Source organism: Gigantopelta aegis, unplaced genomic scaffold (assembly GCF_016097555.1).
Source record: "Gigantopelta aegis isolate Gae_Host unplaced genomic scaffold, Gae_host_genome ctg3252_pilon_pilon, whole genome shotgun sequence".
In the NCBI taxonomy this organism is placed as follows: Eukaryota; Metazoa; Mollusca; class Gastropoda; order Neomphalida; family Peltospiridae; genus Gigantopelta; species Gigantopelta aegis.
Window position 1 is genome coordinate 37,593 of NW_024533251.1, and position 22,691 is coordinate 60,283.

Consider the following 22,691-nt stretch of genomic DNA (forward strand, 5'->3'; position numbering starts at 1 on the left):
GTTGCCTTTAGAGCTGGACCTGAATCAGAGAGGGATAAAGTTGAGTCAGAATTTTAAAGCAGGCTGCTGAGAGTGGATTGCTTCAATTGAAAGGCCATCGCTCTGTAGGTGGATTAAGAGCTTCAATTTACAATGCTTTATCTGTTGAAGAAGTTAAAGTATTGGTAGAATTTATGAGAAAGTTTATGGACACAACTGTTACAAATGCATTTAAAGAATTAAAAATTATTTATTTATTTAATTCTATTTATATCATTAAAGAAAGCTGTTGTTTTATTGAATATACATTAAATAGGGCTACATGTAACAATACTGGTGATTTAAATGAAAGGTGACCTCCACAAACATGAATACAAGTTAGTGTACTACACACCTAGAGGTGATGTAGGTGTTAGGTGACCTCACTAATGAAGTTTGCATAATGAATATCTTATTATAATTTTCCCAAAAAAACAATCATCCAAAAGGTGACCTTTTTTATACCATCCTTCCAACTACTGCAGTGTGAAGAGAATTAATGTGTCAACTCCATTTTTCAACAGCATCATAACTAAAATGTAAAAAATACAATAAGGTCAAATAATAGAGTGCAGAGAGAAACCTTATAATCAGTGGTCTAAAGTACAAATGAGTACTTACCGAGCACTTCCTTGTGGAGTTTGTGTCTAACTCTAAAATCTGTTGTATTTGATCTATTCTACCTTGTACTGTTCTATCTAAAATACAGGCTACTAGAAGTGCTTCAACTTCAGATGGCTCTATATTAAGTTCCTATAGACAGAATAAAAATATACAGGTAGATTGATAAATGGACCAATAAAAGAATGATAGATAGATGGATTGATAACTTACAACCAGAGAGAAAATCAATTCTAACTCTAGTATATGGACGAATCAATTTGATAAGCACTTGTTGTCTAATATTTCTTAACAATTCTTCAATATGTTCTCTAATAAACTGGTCCTCCATAATTGTTGGTCTAATACATATCATGTGGACTATCATGTGACTAATAACCACAAACCCACCTATTAGTTTAAGGATCTTCTCAAATTCTGAAATATCATCATTTTGATACGCACTAACAAGATTTGTCATGGCAACAATCTCTGGATTATTGCGATAAGGTTTAGCTGACAATGAAATGTAATAGTTCGACAAATGTTTTTACATTATCTACAAACCTCTTGAGAATCAAATGGATTAATGGCTGACTTCATTAACATATTAGCCAGAACAAGATACTTGAGACAAGCTAAACGTCTATATCAAGATAATTATAAATTCATCTAAAATCACTATGGTTACCCTATTAATTACTACTTCTGTACATTAAATTTACCTAGGACTTCCAGATTCATCATAGTTTTTAAAGGCTTCAAAAAAGTCTGTGTGTGACTGACTAAATTCTCCTTCTCTTAAGTGCATTTTACCACCACACTCTACAACAGAATTCAAGTAATATGAATGTATGGGGGATATACCTTAATTACTCCCATAATTAAGGGGTGGGGAATGGCTGACTTAATACGAAGAGACTGTTCATATAAAGCCTACAAAAACAATGATAATTAACAAATTAATTAATAAATTAATAATTAATTAATTAATTCTTACTTTTAATTTCTTGTTATTCTTTTGAGCAGTGTACATTTGAATTTCTAGAGCATACACTTCCAATAATTGAGTACCTTTTTTGACATCATCTTCACCTTCTGCAGTCTGTGTATATAATGACATTATTATATAATATATAATATAATATAATATATATATATATATATAATATAAATATAATATAATATATATATTATATATTATATATATATATATATATATATATATATATATATATATATATATATATATAGTGTATGTTATACTTACCTGACATGATACATGAAGTTGTTTAATAATACGAGTCAATTTGTTAAAATCTCCTTGATCAAAACAAAGTTTGCCCAGCTATAGAACAATAATATTCTTTATTATATTTTATTAAAGCATATTACTAACTTTAATTAGTAGTCTTAAACCACAAATCGATCATTGCGAGCATCTTTTAAAGCTTCTAATGTTGCTTCATAGAAATCTTGCAGTAAATCAGCTAATATAATGGAGTGAGCCGTGGGTCAATATAATGGAATTAGCCGTGGGTCAAATCGAACAATGACAGTAGCCACAGTAAAATATAATGTAATAAGAGCCGTGGGTCAAATTGAACAGTGACAATTGATGCAGTATGCAGTCAAACTATATTATACAAACCTATTTTTTAAATGTTTTCTTTACCTGTTCTGAAGTGGAAATATAGTCTAAAATAGAATTGATAGATTTCTCAGAATAGTTTCTTGTGACAGCACCCTGTGTATCAAAATTTAAATACTATTTCACTTAATTAGATACATACCCTCATGTACGTCAGCAATCGTTTATAACATTTCATCATTTCATCAAACTGAGCCTACAAGAGTAGAGGAAAATTTCAACAGAAATAACAAGCCATACACACCCAGTTTAAAATGCAATTTCATCATCTGTTTCAAAGCTTTAAATCCCATTCTCCTTTTTCCTCCTCCAATTCCAATACTTGATTAAACGAGGCTAAGGCTGCCTTCTGGTTCCTCCTCTTTGAGCCCTTTACTGTTGTAATACTGATTTTCCAGATCAACATCTGGTTCCTCTTCACTTTCACTATATTCCTACGAGAAGAAACTAAGTTACTTATTGTAGTATAAGCAAAATGAACATATATACCAGTGGATAATGTCATCACTTAGTTCATCATCAGACATCCTTGGATCTTGGGGGGGCAGAGATTTTCAATAGGCCAGTTAGCACCACTATTCCAATTGAAGCGCAATTTACTACCTTCTAAATAATGCCCACAACAAACAGCCTAAACATATTATTAATTTTATAAAAATTAATTAATTTTGCACACCATAATCAGATACACACACACACTGATATAAAGTACATATTGTCCCAAACATATTCTTCAACTGAGTTTAACATTGAGTGATCTAAGCTTTGGTGTTGGAAGTTTTATTGATGAACTCTGTATATTCTTAACAGCAGAAATAGCTCGATAGGAGCAGATGAAACATGACTCTAAATAACAGTAATATAAAGTGTACTATTGTAATATCGAAAAACATCTTACTTTGATGCTCATGGTCGGACTAGATTCAGATTTTTCCATTTTGTTTTGTGCCTCAACTTGTGTAACAATCTCACTAATATTAGTCTCTAAAAAAAACCATCCCACCATACAGATCTCCTAAAAAGGACAAACAAAAATGGACAACAGGTCATATAAACGATACATGAGCTAATAAATATACTTACTTGTAAAATATTATGAACTTTGTCGACATGAAAGATGAGATCAAGTTCAACAAACATTCTCAAAACATCGATCCAAAGTCTCTACAAAAACCTATAGTATACTGACAAATAAACTGAAATATCCCTGAAATATCCTGACCTGAATAAGATCTAAAATACCTAATTCGCTCTCAGAAGAGTCCACACAAAACACAAAATATAATGTAGCATAATGACGATAGATTAGTCGATGCTCTCCTTCACCTAACTTGCTAGGTCCCTCAAAAAAGTACAGACGGAATCGTCTCTTTTACTAACCATATGATAAAACCTCCTTTATAATGGTTGTTGATCATCTTCAGACTGCGGACAATTATGTAAAAGCTAACATTTCTAATATTTTACTTACGTAGTGTGTGTAAAGAACTTCATTAGTCGTGGTTTGCCTTGGTTGTTAAAAACTAGAATAGCTTTTATCATCTTTATGGAAAAAAGGTGTCCACAATGACCCAGTCACGAGAAAATAGTGGGCGTTACAACTTTTCAATTTTACTAACGTTCTTAAAATTTAAATAATAATGGTAAATACGGTATTATAAAATTTTCGTCCATTCTGATAATTCTTCTTTAATAGTTTTTTACAGCACTACCAATTCTTTCTTTAATATTACCAGTGTTATTTGATAATAAATATTCCAGCAAAAAAATCTCAGCTGAAGTAGGCGTGTTGGGTTCATATCTCCAAGTGCTTTCACAATTGTGTCCTGTAGTTTTCTTTAAATTTTGTTCTAATTTTCATTTTGCTCTTTTTGTTTTTTAACTTTATTTTGAAGTAGCAATAAAGATTGCCTCTTGTTCTACAATACTCTCCTCTAGTCTGCTGTTCTCTGATTGTAAGTCATTATTAGTTTTTCTCAATTGCATAAGTTGTGCATTGAGTTCTAAAAAAGATAAAAATTATAGTTCACTTTCAAATTTGCACAATATTAGAAGTCACACTACATAATTTTTTATTTTGTGTAGTATTTTACTGCAAAAATTGCAAAAATATTAATAAATTAAATTTCATTAAAACACTAACTATAGGCAATGCATGTAACATAATATTCCATTTAATAAGATGAACTAGTATTGTTTCTCTAAAATTTATCATTCCATAGTTATTTTGTTTTGTTTTAAAAGACAATAGGTTTAGCTATATTCAGGAACTTTATGTCCTTGCCAATAATACGTACATTCATTTCACTTTACTAACTTTTGTTATATTCTAAGAACTCTGGAGTAAACACAGCTATTTCTGTACCAGGTACTTTAACGTCTTGATAAGATGGACGTGATCTAGTACCAGTTGTCGAGGTAGAGTTAGGTTCTGTAGGTGTGGGAGCTACTGAGAAGTAGCTTTTCTTTTCTGTCCTCTTTTTTGGAGCTTTCTCAGTAACCCCCAACAGTTTGAAAGACTTACTTCTTTTCTTCCCTAAAATAAAAATTAATATAAAAAAATAATGAGTGAATAAATGGCTAGCTAGATAAATAAATAGATGATCAGTAAACTCACTTGATAATACAGCATTAGGATATTTTGCAGCAAGAGCAGCCTTTCTTTTCTGTAGCTTTCTTTCCTAGCAATACTTTCAGATTGATAAATCTACAAAATGTATAATATAATAGTTAATACAAAGGGCATCTAATTTAGGGACCAATATGGGACTAACACTTAGGTAATGAGTTAATAATTACTTATTGAGGCAGTATATACCATACAGTAGGGGGGAGGATAAAATTGGGCAAATTACCTTAAAAATTAAAGTGTTTAGTAAAATTAAATTCACAACAATTTTCGTTAATAAATAAATGCAAAAAATTTTAGATGCAGTAGGAAAATTTGCCACATTAAATCTAGCATAATTTTTTCACTGTACAGTATATTACTAGGGCATAACTCATTCCCAGTACCCTTAGACTAAGCATACCTCCTTTTCTTTGTCTGTTGCATTCTCCACATTATACTTAGTTTCTGTGTACTCTCAAGCAGCGGCATATTAGGGAATTCTTTTCTCTTGTCTAAAGAGAAGAGAAGGAAGGCAGAACATTGGACGTTTGGGAATTTTCGGGGATGGTGGGGCGTGGCTTGAAGTTTCTATTGGTTGTGCTGTTTTAAAACAATCATTAATAAAAAACATTAACATATGCATACTTACTTTCTTCTTCGCCTTCATCATTGTTGTAATGTCTTCTGTCATATCAGTACTCTCTGCCATATTTAGACACGAACCGACTAAATTGGAGGCGTAACGAAAGGCGTGGCTAAAATAAACAGCTGCAAAAATCGCTGATTAGTTCTGCGCTAGTTAATAATAATTATTGAAGATTTTATTTTCTACCTATCATTTAACTTCGACATTTTCATGGCTGGTACGTCAGAAGACGACTATCAGCCGTCAGATTTAGTCTGGGCTAAAATGAGAGGGCTATCCTCAATGGCCAGCTCGAGTAAGTTCCAATTGCATACGTACAAGAATGCACGACGTGTGTATGTATGTATGTACTCTCTCTAGATAGTACCTAAGCCACGAAATAATCAACCACCTTCAGCTAACCACTATTTTGTATTCTTTTATGGATCTCATGATGTGTAAGTTAAAGCATATGAGTCTCTGGTCCTGACACAACCCACTGTATTTTACCTACTTAATTCCATTTCAGAGCCTGGATGTCAAGTAAAGATTTGTTGCCTTTTGAAAAGTATCGGATTAAATTCAGACGTAACTCTCAACGACAAAGACCAGGACTAAATGAAGCAATTTGGGGAAGCAGAAGAAGATCCAGAATTGATGTTATCTGAGGCACGTCCCATTCTGCAAGAACTAGAGAAAGTTGGGAAGAAGGTATACAGAAATATACTAAAGTATACTAAAACCATCAAGTGTATTATTACTTAGGGTCGTAAAAAGAGACCATCCTAGTAATTCAAAAATTAAAGAAGGTGTCAATAAACAACAATTAAGTTCAGAAACTAGTTTCAGGACTATGATATAAAAGTTATGCAAGGATAATTATTTTTAAATGAAATACTAATTTATTAATTATATTAATATGTTTAGGATGAACAACAAAAAGGTACTATAGGACAAGAGTCAACAAGAGGAACAAGTTCCTGAGCAACACAGAGAGAAGAGGAGAAGATCAGCTCGTCTTCAAACAAGTGATATGACCCAAAAAGTACACAAAAAGAAAGAAAATCGGTAGTCCTGATCCCTGACTCAGTCCTTTGTCCCGCCACCTCCTTCAGTTACGGAAAAAAGTAAAAGAAGATTTTGAAACAGAAAAAGAAAATACAACTACTACCCTTGTCCTTACAGAAGCCACACCTACTCATCGTTACAGTAATCTTTTTACTCGTACAAGAAATACAATAACAATGGCTCCATTGAATACAACAATTAACTTAGGATGCCTCTGCGTAGAAGAGAGATCACACATGAATCCACCCTATCGGGAAATCTATTCAGAGGAGATGAAAGTTGTGAAGAAAGTGAACAAGGAGAGGAACAAAAATCTGATGAAGCTCCAATCTAAGAGCTTCTTAGGAAGCTGATTGCAACACATGTTACGGATAGCTCAGGAAATTAAAGATAAGGGTGGAAACAAGAGTAGTTTAAAAAAACAAGAGAAAAAGAAATCGTCGAGCTGGAAGAAGCCAAGGAAGGAGACAAAGTTACCTCTTCATCTGACACATAGACAGGAGAAGAACCATCATCACAAATAGACCCTTAACACTGAAAATGACGATAAGTCTCTTGAACCATTACAATACCACTTATTGAAAAATACTGAAGATGGATTTCTTGTCCAAGTTGTCGAAGTGAAGAGGAACAGACTCAGCCCATTACTACCAGTAATACTACAATGAGCACATGAAAAATAATAATTCAATGAATGTGAAAAAAAGTTAGATAGTAATCTGATGTCAATAATCTCAATCTGATTAAGCAGGTTGACAATGATCTCGCCTAACTTTTATTGGGAGGATAGTGCTATGACCAAACCAATTCTGGGAGGGATTGATGTTACTCATCAGACCGTTCGGGAGGAGGGTTGATTTGCTGATCCATCAAGAGTTTGAAAGTAAAGTCATCGCAGGTAATTTGCAGTGGGTTGATGATGCATCCTTCACACAGTCGATATTAACATTCAAACAGATTTTAATGAGAAACCAAAGTAGCAATGAAATTAGGTTCTGAACAAGTAACTGATGATGTTATAAAGAAGGAGCTATTCTAAGTCCATCAAACCAGACTTATGTTAACGGAATCTTACATCTGACACTACTGTATATTTGAAGGCTCAACCAGCGAAACTATGACCCTGTTCCAAATCTATCTTGTCAAAACTAGTTCCAATTAATGAGGAGAGTAATTATAGAGAGATGTGACTGATGTACTACAGATGATAAGTGGTGATTCACAATGACAATAACTTAGCTATGCCACAACCGATGATTTAGAGGACTGTTCGCAATGAAAGATGTCCCTATCGTTATTTCTAATGATGAGATTCTGCCTGATATTTCAATGGAAATTGAGAAACTCTCCTAATAATACTAAAATACTGAAGGCGACTTCACCATTGTATTACAACAGATTGTGTAAAGCAGATTTTTGTGACAGCAAATATCCATGTTTTCACTTTAGTGAATTACCAACAGATACTATGAAGACTGTCCCTGGTTCTTATTGTAAATAATGAAGCTGAGTCAAGGATCACCTGATATTACTTAAAGAGAGATGGAGAAGACCCTGTTGTTATTTTCTAATGAAAGACCTTGGAGGATCAAGCGCCTGACAGTATAAAGATGAATCAATGGAAGTGGCTAGAGAGAATGTCCCTGTCAGTGCTCCCTCTGATGACGACTTTGATCACAGAGGACTTCTGATAGTATAACAGATACAATCAATAGGAATGGCTACTGACAATGGCCTGTCATTACTCCCTCTGATGAGATTTTGACCACAGAGACTTCTGATAGTATAACAGATGAAGTGGCTATGAGAATAATCCTGTCAATTACTCTCATTGATGAGATTTTGACCACAGAGACTTCTGATAATTATAACAGATTTATTCAATGGAAGTGGCTAGTGAGGAATGTCCCTGTCATACTACTCCCTCCGATGAGATTTTGATCACAGAGACTTCGATAATACAACAGTTATTCAATGGAAGGGGCTAGTGAGAATGTCCCTGTCATTACTCCTCCGATGAGATTTTGATCACAGAGACTTCTGATAGGTATAACAGATTATTCAATGGAAGTGGCTAGTGGAATGTCCCTGGTCAGTACTCCTCTGATGAGACTTTGACCACAGAGACTTACTGATAATAAACAAAATGACTCTATAATGTAGCCGTGATTGAAACCTTCTCAACACCCACTGTAATTAGTAAACCGTCTACATCAAAATATCTACTGTTATTGCTACTTCTACAAAAGCAAATAGCAAAGAGATGGCAAGCCAAGAAAAAGGGCCCTCACACAATAGAACGAGCTACAAGTAAGCCTATTACTGAGCCACCAGCACCTCCAAGACCTCCATAGAAGTAAATATTATAGTCTTATCTTAATATCTACTATTTTATATAGAAAGAAACATCACAAGCTCCTCGCAAGTAAACATTTTACTCTTGTGAGTAAATTACTTTGATAGCAGGAAACCACTCCTTTTCTCACTATAGCTATGAGTGATGATAGAAGCACTAAAAGCATATAATTATAATTGAAAGCTTCTTTAGTGGTGCAATTCTGCGGTAAGTCAAGTTACAGTTTAATGCGTGTGAGTTTGATGATTTTTTTTAATAGAATACACAACGAGCTTAAAAATCTTCGCGATCTTTTTTCGATCTAGAGTTTACAAACTTCTGATATTGAAGAAGTGAAAGATTTAGTCCATCCTACTTAAGAAAGGTACAATAAAACAAAGCAAAAGAATAAACAAACTGACCTATAGACTGGACAAGTCACTACATTATTTACTTATTCCCTAGGTACTAGATATAATGTCTTGCTCGAAGTTCGTAATAGAGCAGATGAAGTTATACTAAAATCAAATATACTGTATATGGATGAAGAGGCAAAACCTAAACAAAGAAATCAAAAGAAGGATTGGGTGAGACTGTCAAACGACGGCCCTCATCATAGTAGGACCAAATCAACAAAGCAGCAGAGAAAGAAAAGTAAGGTGAGAAGGACATTTATATCTGCAAATGTTATCTTATTTCTTTGTAAGGCTGTCAATGAATCAAATGACAAAAACTGATTATTCCTGACAGTTTGCCAGAAGAAAGTGACCCACCATGTGCATCATCTTATGAGAAGAAGAGTTATAGAGGTCTGTTGATAAAGATGGGGAAGATTTCTCAAGAGAAAGAAGTAAGTTTGTTGATGGCTTAGTTGTAGAGTCATTGGGTGTCTGAATGACTTAGGCAATAGGTATCACTGAGGTTAAGCAACGGTAAGTAAACATGACTTGATGGAAGAGGCCTCAATTAAGAGCCTCCAATTCTACCAGCCAGTAATGCCTCTTGCCTGTATATAGAAAGCTTGTAGAAAACGTCACTAATAGTGGATAGTATCTGCTATGTTATATCTTAAAACTTGTAAATTCTCTCTCTTATAGAATGGTCGTCGAAGACATAGTAGAAGAACAGCTTTACGGGTCGGTCAAAACTACAGTGAGCATTTGCAATGAAGAACACCGTTTCAGGAAGAAGAACAAACTGTTCCTCAACTTTTAGTTCTTCCTTCTCCTCACTACATCAATCACTTAAATAAAAAATATCTACAGTCAAAAAATACATCTATCTATCTATCTATTTCTCATTGATTGCCTGAGAATCACTTGTATATATTAAGGTATACTAGAAAGTATATATACCATTGTTTGATTTTAGAATATATTCACAATTAAAGTGAATTTTAATGATTATCTGACAATCATTAAGTTATGAATGTGGTGACATCTTGCAGCCTTTTGTTTTCTCTTCAGCTTTTATAAGCAGCAACTCCACACCGCTAAAAAGAAAAAATCAAAAAAATTACTGAAAGTGCCCTCGGTGTTATTCAACTTTAACTTAGCATTCTGAGAGAGAGAGAGAGAGAGTATCATTAATGCTAAAAGTACTTATCCTTACAAACTGATGATATTAATATGTAATATCATCAAAAAAACATTGGAGGAGAGATAAATTGAGGGAATCAAAAAGTAGTTGATCACTTTAAATTACAGGCTAGGGAAAATAAAATGATAATAAAAAATGTTTATGTATGAGAATGACCAGTCTGTATACATGTACATTTACTCTACATATTTTCTGTAATAGATGAGACCAGAAAATATTTATATGAGAAGGTAAAAGATCGTTAATTAAATACAATATAACTAGGCACTCACTCTGGATGCCATTGAACACACATGCGTCTGTATTCTCTTGTTAAAAGATAGAATTGTTGAGCAACGCATACCACTCTCTAACCAATAAGTAGGTTATTCACAGAAACTTAATATTTAAGTTAGCCTAATCCCTATCATCAACTTGTGAGCTTTTATACACAGCTTCTTTAGTTCATCTATCTAATGTAGAAAAAAAAAAAAAAAAAAAATATTAACTCTACTTGACACAGTGTCAACTCAGCATACTTGAGTTCTTGCCATATCTCGTTCCCCACACAACTAATTCTTTCCAGTTCTTTATGTAACATTTCATAAGCTTCAAAGGCACTTTCACTTGCTTGTACAGCTGTACCTTTTTCTCTTTTTTGAGCCTATAGATATAACAGCTGTAACACACAATATTAGTGATTGTACACAAGTTATCAAATGACCTCCTTAGCTGCACAGACATTGATTCACATTGCTTAGCTAACAATTCAAACTCGATGCAATAACTTGACATTGATCAGTGCCATGATTTCATCTCTTTCCAAAGCAAAATCTTCTTGATGCCAGAAAACTACCAATTCGTTGCGCCTGAAACAAAGCATGGGACTAAAATAACGAGATATTACTTATTAAACCCACTTGTGCAAGATCCCTTTTCTCTTCACAAACTCTTGTGAATTCTCTGGTTGATGTCCTCTGAGGAACCATTTTCACGGTTTGTTCTGACACCCTAACTCCCTACGTAGCTTTCCTAATGTTCTCAAAGGCAGATGAAATGTCTAGTCTGTAGCTGGATTAGGATCTAATAATTGTTTTATTAGTCTGCTAATTGCTGGGGGTAGCAAGATGGTTAATGGGGGACATATCAGATGACATATCACTGCACTATACCATCAGTGGTATGACCTAATGGATAATCTCCCAAAGGATGATCACCTCTAGTGGCAAGCTCATATAAAACCCCCAATGCAATGCAGGCTGTCCTTTATAACAAAGTGTTCTATATGTTTTTGAGTCTCTTCTACAATTGTGAATGACTGAGAAAGAACTTTCAGGGACGCAAGTGGGGCTCTAGTGCCTCCACGTTATACCATGAATGCCATTGAAGGATGATGAGGCATCTGGAATTGTACAAGCACACCAAATCACACAAGGACTAGGTTGGAAATCTTCTGTGAGCAATATGTGTAGCTAATTTTAAATCTAAGTGACATATGTGTTGTTGTTCTAAGTATTGCACACCCCTCAGTAATTTGATAATGAATCTCAATAATGTATCCACTTGAAGGGGTTGTGGTCTGCAGATTTTCATTACATTAATCCTGCATTGTTCTTGGATAGTAATCTTAAAACAAGGACTGACCTTTTCGACGGAACATTCTCCATGTAATTCATCTTATCCACCAAACTTTTGGTTGTTCTATGGGCATGTATTCAAGGAAATCATCTGGTATAGATGATATGAACTGTGACCAATATCGAAATGATATTGGATGACGGGAGGGGGAAGGGGGAGAACGAGGACAAGCCACTCAATTTTCATACTGGGTTTGACAGGAACTGAAGTGTATTCATGTGTAAATGAAAAAGAAGTTTTTTTAGGCATATAGCTTTTTGGGTTAGGTAAGTCCAAGTCGTTGCAAGTACCTGCAATGACCATACCGTGTTGACCTGTTCCAGGAGGTGGGATACAGTGAAAGTCTTTAGCTTGAGATTTTGTAAGTAACTGTTCTGCCAGTAAATCCATCTAGAAAAAGCAAAAAAAACAGCCCCACCTATATTGTTGTTGACATCCCAGTACTAATTTTTTCATCGAGCAGTACATGGCATGACGCCGCAAGAAGGTTCTGAAGTTAGACCAAGAAAGAGATCTGTATTGGATCTCAGGGCAGCAACTATGGAGATGAAATGCCCCACTTTGAAGCTCAACTGGCCAGCACCTCATCTGGAACATCTGTGTCATTCTGGACATCTTCACCTCAGCCTCACATCCTCGTAACACGGGCAGTTATATGCACCATAGGTGCGTAGTTTGCATGCATACATTGTCAATTTATCATGCCTATTTGCAGGTCCTCTAGTCAATCTGTGAGGTAATGGTCAATCTCATCAAAGCTGGGATGTGCGATTGCTAGGATGAACTTCTCTCATGGAGAACTATGCTGTAAGAATTGAACACATATGGACTGCCATCATTCCAACAGCATTATACTTTTTTAGAAACTACTGATCTATTAGTTTATATATATTAAGTTTCTAATATTAATATAGTGTTGTAAGAGTCTATACATCTACAATTTTCTTCATTGACTTGAATAGATTGAATGCAATTTAAAAACAGCTCTAAATCCTATTATGTATTTTATTGTTGTATTGTCTTAGTATCATGAGCATAAAACTATTAAAAATGTGCGTACTGCTAATGATCTGGTGGAGGACAAGAGACATTGCCTTAGCTCTGGACACCAAAGGGGCCAGAAATTAGAACAGGATTGCTCAAAGGAGTGAGTGATTATAATTGAATATTATGAGACCATAATGATAACTATGATCATAATGATAACGCTTAAACTTAATTATTATAATATTTCCTCTGTTCAGGGAGGTTCAGCTGAGATTGAACTGAGAACTGGAGACACTTTGACACTCACTATTGGACGAAAAATATAAAGAAAGAAGCAGGAGACAAAAATATCATTTATGTTGACTACAAAAACATAATAAAAAGTTCGTTATATTTCTATAAATTAAACTATGATTATTGTTAATTTAGTGTACACCTTCCCATCACATTTTTAGCATGCACTGTTCACATGTACCATAAGGTATACAATATTGAAGTCCTATAATTATATTTAACTGATATAATGTCCTTTTAACAATATGTAGTATATTCATAATGTATGAATTTCTTTTCACAGACTCTTAATCGAGGTGATCTAGTGTATGTTGATGATGGTCTTATTTCTTTGAAGGTTACCGAAAAAAAGACTGATAAGACTTTGATAACAAGTTTGTTACCCACATCCTTAATCATATCCCTTTACTGTCTGTAGTTGTTCAAAATGGTGGCATGCTTTGGATCAAGGGAAAAGGAATTAATCTTCCTGGGAAAGTGGTTTGATCTACCAGCTCTATCTGAGAAAGACAAAAAAGTTAGTTAATATGGTTGGTTTGGGTGGTTAGTATTCTAGCTGGGTGTTTAAATTGAATGAATGAATGGATGTAAGGATACTTACCTTTCTGCCTGGATGGGTAGATGACCTAGCAGTAGATGCAGAGCAAAGATAGAAAGATGAACAGATTAGAACTGTCTTTCTTTATTAGGATCTTACATTTGGAGTAGAACCAAGGTGTTGATATGGTTTTTGGCATCATTTATTCGTAAAGCTCAGGATGTTTTTGACATCAAAGCTCATTTGGGAGAGAAGGGCAAACACATTAAAATTATATCCAAGGTACAAAATTGAGAATAAACACAGGATATGTTTGTGAGGTAGATCGAGAGTGAAGAAGGAGTTGAAAATTTTGATGAGGTTCTTCAAGCTAGCGATGGTATCATGGTTGCTCGAGGAGGAGATCTGGGCATAGAAATACCAGCAGAAAAAGTGTTTCTGGCTCAAAAAATGATGAATAGGACAGATGTAATCGTGAAGGAAAAACCAGTTATTGTTGCCACTCAAGTAAGCATTTTCAGATATCAGATATATATATATTATATGTCATAATATATATGGGACAGATAGTAGTAGAAAGATACCTAGGCAAGGAGATGTACGGCGCTATGTAACATATATATATAAATTTTTATATATATATATCTATCTTATATATAATCACTAGATATATATATATACTATTGCATATGTGTATTGGTTAATAAATACTAGATGTACATTTGTAACACATAATATAGATTGATATATACTTGCATGGTTTGGATACCACTTAATAGAGATTTTTAAGAGATAGCTAATGTGATGAATTGGCTCAATGTAGAGATAGATTTTTAACTCTTAACATCCCATGTATTTATTTTTATTATTAGATGTTGGAAAGTATGGTGTCAAAGCCAAGCCCCACTAGAGCAGAAACTAGTGATGTTTGCAAATGCTTTCTTGATGGAGCTGACTGGTCATGTTGTCAGAGACAGACAGTACCCAAAGGTCCAACATATTATATATCAGCCATCTTGTTTCAATTTTTTATGACTCCTTTTTTATTATGTAGGCAAGTATCCTGTTTCAAGCTGTTGAGATGATGCACAAGTATGTTTGTGAAGCTGAAGCTGTAATGTTCCATCGAGTTGTTTTGGATGAGCTTCGTTTTTTGAAACTAACACTAAACAACTGATGTTATGACCACAACAGCCATTGCTGCAGTGATGCATCCTTCTCTCAAAATGCAGCTGCCATTATTTGTCTCACAATTACTCGGAAGGTAATGGAATAGATTTGTCAAAGTTTTAATATCTATTAAATTTAACCACACACCCACTTTAATTCTTATTTTTGTCCAGACTGCCTTTAGTTTGGCTCGATATCGCCCACGTTGTCCTATCATAGCTGTCACTAGAGACAGATGTGTAAGCACGACTGGTAACCACACACCACACACACACATGTATATATATGATTACATTCTTATCTTTTTTCTTTCATTACAGTGCCATCTTCATCGTGGAAATCCATCCTCTATATTATCGCACATCCCAAGGGAGACACCCAAAAACTGGACTGATGATATGGAGAAGAGGTTTGATTGTGCCATAGCTTGGGCTAAAAAGAAAGGCTTTGTCCAAAAAGGATCCTCCATTATTGCCCTCAGTGGTTGGAGGCCTGGTCCAGCTAACACCAACACAATTCGTATCTTCCCAGTGGATTAACCTGTTTTTAAAAACTTGTTATAGATAGTTAGTGGACATAAGGTTGTTTAGCATCTTACGTAGTTTGTCATATAGGGGACACATCCTATGTATAGTTACATAGCTACTTATTAATATACCAGAATACATCTCTTTTTGATGTAAATTTGAGAAACACCCACAATCTGTGTGTTTCAATACAAATTAATTTGTGGGTCTATGGGCATCCAAGGACTTTAGCTACTACTACATGTAATACTTGACTAAATTACCAAATACTCTACTTTAATGAAAATAGTTATTTGTAATTTGTGGGTTCTGATAGTGTCTATCAGAACCCACCATAGTAGGCTGAGGGTGGGGACGAAGGGGCCCCTCCCCCCAAACCCCCCAATGGCCATAGAGTAACCCATTTTGCATGCAAAGCATTCATTACTTTAAGTTTGTTGAAAGAAATGATGAATGAAGAAAAATATTTGGTGTAGTTTTTAATTCTCGTTTAAAAATGTTTAGCTTTTGTAAGTGATGACTGTGTACAAATAAGTTTTCAGCCCCCCCCCAACTTTTTTGGAAGCCTTCCTCCACTCTATGCCCACCTTACTCATACTCATAGTTACAGTACATGTACAATAAGTCATAATAACAATACCACAATTAACTAGTAATTACTCTGCTAGAAGAGAGATCAACAAATGAATCCATTCAAGGAGATGAAAGTTGTAGAAGAAAGAGAACAAGGAGAGGAACAAAAATCTGATGAAGTTCAATCTAAGAGGCTTCTTAGAAAGGATGCAACACATGTTAAGGAGAGCTCAGAAAATAAGATAAGATAGAAACAAGAAGTAGTTAAAAAATAAGAACAAAAGAAAGCGTTGAGCTGGAAGAATGCAGGAAGGAAGGAGACAAAGTTACCTTTTGACAATATGACAGGATATGACAGATAATAACCTTATACATGAAAACAAATAAGTCCTTAGCACTACACTTATTGAAAATACTGAAAGATGGATTTCTTGTCAAGTCTCAAAGTGAAGATGAACAGACTCAGCCCCTTTACTACAAGTAATACTACAATAGAACATGAAATAACTAATTCAATGAATGTGAAAAAGTTAGATAGTTCAATCTGATGTCAATAATCAATCTGCTCAACCAGTTGACAATGATCTGGCTACTTTTATTCACATTGTTTAGCTAACAATTCAAACTTGATGCAATAACTTGACATTGATCAGCCATTGATTTCATCTCTTTCAGAGCAAAATCTCTCTCTGATGCCAAAACTACAATCGTTTGCCTGAAACAAAGCAGGACTAAATAAGAAGAAATATAATTAGGTTATTAACCCACTTGTGCAAGATCCCTCTCTTCAACACAACTCTTGTGAATTCTCTGGTGATGTCCTCTGAGGAACCATTCTCACTTTGTTTCTGACACCCTAACTCCCTACATGAACTTTTCCTAATGTTCTCAAAGCAGATGAATGTTCTAGTCTTGTAGTGGATTAGGATTTAATAATTGTTTATTAAGTCTGCATGTCTAATTGCTGGGGTAGCAAGATGGTAATGGGGACATATCAGCGATGACATATACTGCACTATACCATCAGTGGTATGACCTAATGGATAATAGTCGTTTTGCAGGTAGCTGCAATGACCATACCATGTGACCTGTTCCAAGGAGGTGGGATACAGTGAAGTCTTTAGCTTGAGATTTTGTAAGTAATTGTTGCTCCAGTAAAATCCAGCCAAAAAAACCAGCCCCCTATATTGTTGTTGACATCCCACGTACTAATTTATTCATGATCCACCCAATATAGACAAGGTTCAAACATGGCGACGCCATCTTGGTGTTAGTGAACCCCTCAAGAAGGTTCTGAAGTTGGACCAGAAAGAGATCTCGTATTGGATCTCAGGGCAGCAATTATGGAGATGAAATGCCCCACTTTGAAGCTCAACTGGCCGCACTCATCTGGAACATCTGTGGTCTTCTGGACATCTTCACTCAGCCTCACATTCTCCGTAACACGGCCATATTATATGCACCATAGGTGCGTAGTTTGTATGCATATATGTAATACTTCAATCTATGCACCTATTTTGCAGGTCCTGCTAGTCAATCTGTTGAGGTAATGGTCAATCTCATCAAAAATGGGATGTGCATTGCTAGGATGAACTTCTCTCATGGAAATATGCTGTAAGAATTGAACACATGAACATATGCCTGCCAGCATTCCAACACATATACTTTTTCAGAAACTATAGTTTATACATATATAAGTTTCCTAATATTCATATAGTATTTAAGAGATATACATCTACAATTCTTTTCAGTGACTTGAATAGATTGAATGCAGTTAAAAAACCAGCTGTTAAATCTCTCTGTTCATTGTTATTATTGTTGTATTGTCTTAGTATCATGAGCAAACTATTAAAAATGTGCGTACGCTAATGATCTGGGTGGAGGACAAGAGCATTGCCTTAGCTCTGGACACCAAAGGGCCAGAAATTAGAACAGGATTGCTCAAAGGAGTGAGTGATTATAATTGAATTATGAACCATATTATAGATCATGATAACCTTTAAACTTAATTATTATAATATTTCCTCTGTTCAGGGAGGTTCAGCTGAGATTGGAACTGAGAACTGGAGACACTTTGACACTCACTATTGACGAAAAATTTAAAGAAGCAGGGGAGACAAAAAATATCATTTATGTTGACTACAAAAAACATAATAAAAAGTTCGTTATATTTCTATAAAATTAAACTATGATTATTGTTAATTAGTGTAACACCTCCCCATCACATTTTTTGCATGCACTGTTCACATGTACCATAAAGTTATACAATAATTGAAGTCCTATAATTATATTTAACTGATATAATGTCCTTTAAAACAATATGCAGTATATTCATTATGTACGAATTTCTTTTCACAGACTCTTAATCGAGGTGATCTAGTGTATGTTGATGATGGTCTTATTTCTTTGAAGGTTACCGACAAAAAGACTGATAAGACTTTGATAACAAGTTTGTACCCACATCCTTAATCATATCACTTTACTGTCTTAGTTGTTCAAAATGGTGGCTGCTTGGATCAAGGAAAGGAGTTAATCTTCTGGGAAAGTGGTTAAATCTGCCAGCTTGTCTGAGAAAGACAAGAAGTTAGTTAATTATAGTTGGTTTGGTGGTTAGTATCTAGCTGGCTGTTTTACTTGAATGAATGAATTGATGTATGGATATTGCTTGATGAGTAGATGACCTAGCCAGCAGAGGATTAGTAGAAAGATGAACAGATTAGAACTGTCCTTCTTTATTAGGATCTTACATTTGGGAGTAGAACAAGGTGTTGATATGGTTCTTTGCATCATTTATTCGTAAAGCTCAGGATGTTTTTGATGTCAAAGCTCATTTGGGAGAGAAGGGGAAACACATTAAAATTATATCCAAGGTACAAAAATTGAGAATAAACACAGGATATGTTTGTGAGGTAGATTGAGAGTGAAGAAGGAGTTGAAAACTTTGATGAGGTTCTTCAAAGCTAGCGATGGTATCATGGTTTGCTCGAGGAGATCTGGGCATAGAAATACCAGCAGAAAAAGTGTTTCTGGCTCAAAAATGATGATAGGACGATGTAATCGTGAAGGAAAACCAGTTATTGTTGCCACTCAGTAAGATATCAAGATATTTAATATATTATATGTCATAATAATATATCTGGGGACAGATAGAGATACTTTGAAAGGGAGATGTACATAGATATGTAATATATATATATATATATGTGTTGTATGTGTGTGACCTGATTTACACAAAAAGGGGACCACTTCTGTCACACTATTTGCGACCTGATTTGTGAAAAAACACTTTAAAAATATTAAAAAAACAGTTTTGCATACATTAGATTAGTTCTTAGTTAGCCCACATATAGCAAACTGTATGGATACAAAACTGAGATGTTTTAACAGTAGTTTGTTCAAAAAAATCAGGTTACAAATGTTTTAAACAGAAGTGGTCCTTTTTTGCAAATCAGGTCACATATACATATATATATATACATTACATATTACATTACATATAATATATATATTATATATATATATATTATAATATTTTATATATATATATAATACATATTGTATTATATTAAATACTATGGTGTATATTACATTTTAGACTTGTACACTATATAGATGATATATACTTGCATGGTTTTGATGTCACTATAATATTAGATTTTAAAGAGATAGCATTATAATGTGATGAATTGGCTCCATGTAGAGATAGATTTTTTAACTCTTAACATCTCATGCATTTATTTTGTTATAGATGTTGGAAAGTATGGTGTCAAAAGCCACGCCCCACTAGAGCAGAAAACTAGTGATGTTGCAAAATGCTGTTCTGGATGGAGCTGACTGTGTCATGTTGTCAGGAGAGACAGCCAAAGGTACACAAATGTCCTATTATATATCAGCCATCTTGTTTCAATTTTTATTACTCTTTTTTATTATGTAGGCAAGTATCCTGTTCAAGCTGTTGAAATGATGCACAAGATTATGTTGTGAAGCTTGAAGCTGCCATGTTCCATAGAGTTGTTTTGGATGAGCTTCGTTTTTTGACACCTAAACCAACTGATGTTATGACCACAACAGCCATTGCTGCAGTAGATGCATCCTTCTCTCAAAAATTCAGCTGCCATTGTTTGTCTCACAACTACTGGAAGGTAATGGAATAGGTTTGTCAAACCTTAATATCTATTAATTTAACCACACCCACTTTAAATTCTAATTTTGTCCAGGACTGCCTTTAATTTGGCTCGATATCGACCACGTTGTCCTATCGTAGCTGTCACTAGAGATAGACGTGTAGCACGACTGGTAAACCACACACACACACACACACACATATATATATATACTGATTACATTCTATTCTTTCTTCATTATAGTGCCATCTTCATCGTGGAATCCATCCTCGATATATTATCCACATCCCAAAAGACACACAAAAACTGGACTGATGATATGGAGAAGAGATTTGATTGTGCCATAGCTTGGCTCTAAAAAGAAAGGCTTTGTCCAAAAAGGATCCTCCATTATTGTCCTCAGTGGTTGGAGGCCTGGTCCAGCTAACACCAACACAATTCGTATCTTCCCAGTGGATTAACCTGGTTCTAAAAACTTGTTATAAGTAGTTAGTGACATAAGGTGGTTAGCATCTGACGTAGTTGTCATATAGGACACATCCTATGTATGAGTTACATAGTTACTTATTAATAATACATACATCTTTTTTGATGTAATTTGAGAAACACCACACAATCTGTGTGTTCAATAACAAATTAATGGTTACTTCAAAGAACTTTAGCCACAAACTACATGTGATACTACAAATAACTTACAAAATAGTTATTGCTGATGTTTATGTTGTTTGTAAGACAATACCATTAGAATGAAGAAACATTGACTCCAAATATTAAAACTCAGTAAACATTCACATCTTTATTATCTTATTACTCCTATATAGTAGTTATATTTATGATGTAGTTAGTCATTTACGAAAGAAGCAGGAGCATAATAATAGAATGTGGTTGTCAAGCGCTTTTTAAGAAAAAATAAATAAAGAGAACTTAATATATTCTTAAATTCTCACTTATAAACTTGATATAATAACAGATTATACAAATATAATTATATGTAAAAATAATTCAGATATATGTGATCACGCCATAGTCTGAGTCTAAATCTAAGTATGATTATGTGTGCACTATTAACTAGTTCTGTTGATGTTAGATAGACTAGTAAATGATCGAGAAGTTAACGCTAGGCTTTCTTCCTCATTGGGAAGTATCAAGTTCATCCATGTTGAACTGGACTATCAGTTGTTATCTGTGAATCAAGTTCTGTAACAACAGTCAATGTTCCTGATTGTGGTCTCTCTTGTTCATCAATTTCTTCACCATTCGTTGGACAATTATCTCCTCCACTTGACCTTCACTCTCAGAGTCTTGTTCTGCAATAGTTTTTAACCAATAATTGGAGACTGCTCGTTTGGGGGACTTTTGTTGCGATTGGACAGATTGATCAACCAAAGAGTTGGATACATAGCAAATGTAGAGAGCAACACAAATCCAGCAATTGGGTTTATTAGTTGAGAGTATGGATGTGTCAGAAGGTCTCCTTTGCATCCAATCTCTTCGTCTTTGATCATGTCGCTCATAAAATTCGTGAAAGACGTTGTCCTTTGAAAATTGACGTGGGAGAGGAAGGAGCGCTGGTATTTTTGTTGTAATATAGTGCGTTGAGTACTTGGTCTCAAATAGGTGACAAGCCATTTAAAGCAGTTTCTTTACGTTGTTTTGTAAAGAAAGGACAAGTTAGGCACATTGGGACAGTGCAGGCAATAATAAAAGCAATGCAAATTGGATAGTCCCAGTGATACAGAATATAACTCAGAAAAGTATTAAGCCCAATTACAAAAGAAGATTGCTAGGGGGGAAGTCCCCACCATAACAGTCAAAAACAATCCATATATAGCATAGATATCTATTTGGCATCGTTTTGAAACACTTTGCTTTTAAATCTTTCGAGTCTGGAATAGCAAGAAAGCATCCAGAACCAATAGAAGGCAGTTGTATCCAATGAGAACAAACAGCAATAAAATTCCCTGCCGTTTCATACCACAATAAGAAAAAAACAGTGATGAACTTCAGGTGATGGTTACTCTGTCCTCTGTGATACTCAAGTGGTGATAAAATTCATCCATTATAGTTAACACTAAGATCTCAACCACCCAAAAACATTTAAACATTAAATCACAAAAAGCATGTGGATTTTTATAAATGCGTCTCTTTAGTCCAAGGATTTCGAAAACCACGCATAAAAACACCGCCATGTCTTTGCAAATAAGGCACCAAATGGAAACTGTGAAACTCACATTGACCCCCCAGACAGTTAAATTACATGAAGTGATTGAATGACATTTGGAGTGTTAGTATCCACAGCAATTGTAAGAGAATTACTGAAACAAGCAAAGACACCCCGAAAAATAAGTGTTGAT

At 34.6% G+C, this 22,691-nt stretch overlaps 2 pseudogenes; one reads left to right on the forward strand and one right to left on the reverse strand.

Annotated features, from left to right (window-relative positions):
* Nucleotides 1–477: 477 nt before the first annotated feature.
* Nucleotides 478–3,811, reverse strand: LOC121392007 (annotated as a pseudogene).
* Nucleotides 3,812–6,123: 2,312 nt separating this feature from the next.
* On the forward strand, nucleotides 6,124–20,798 carry LOC121392008 (annotated as a pseudogene).
* The last annotated feature ends 1,893 nt before the right edge of the window (nucleotides 20,799–22,691 follow it).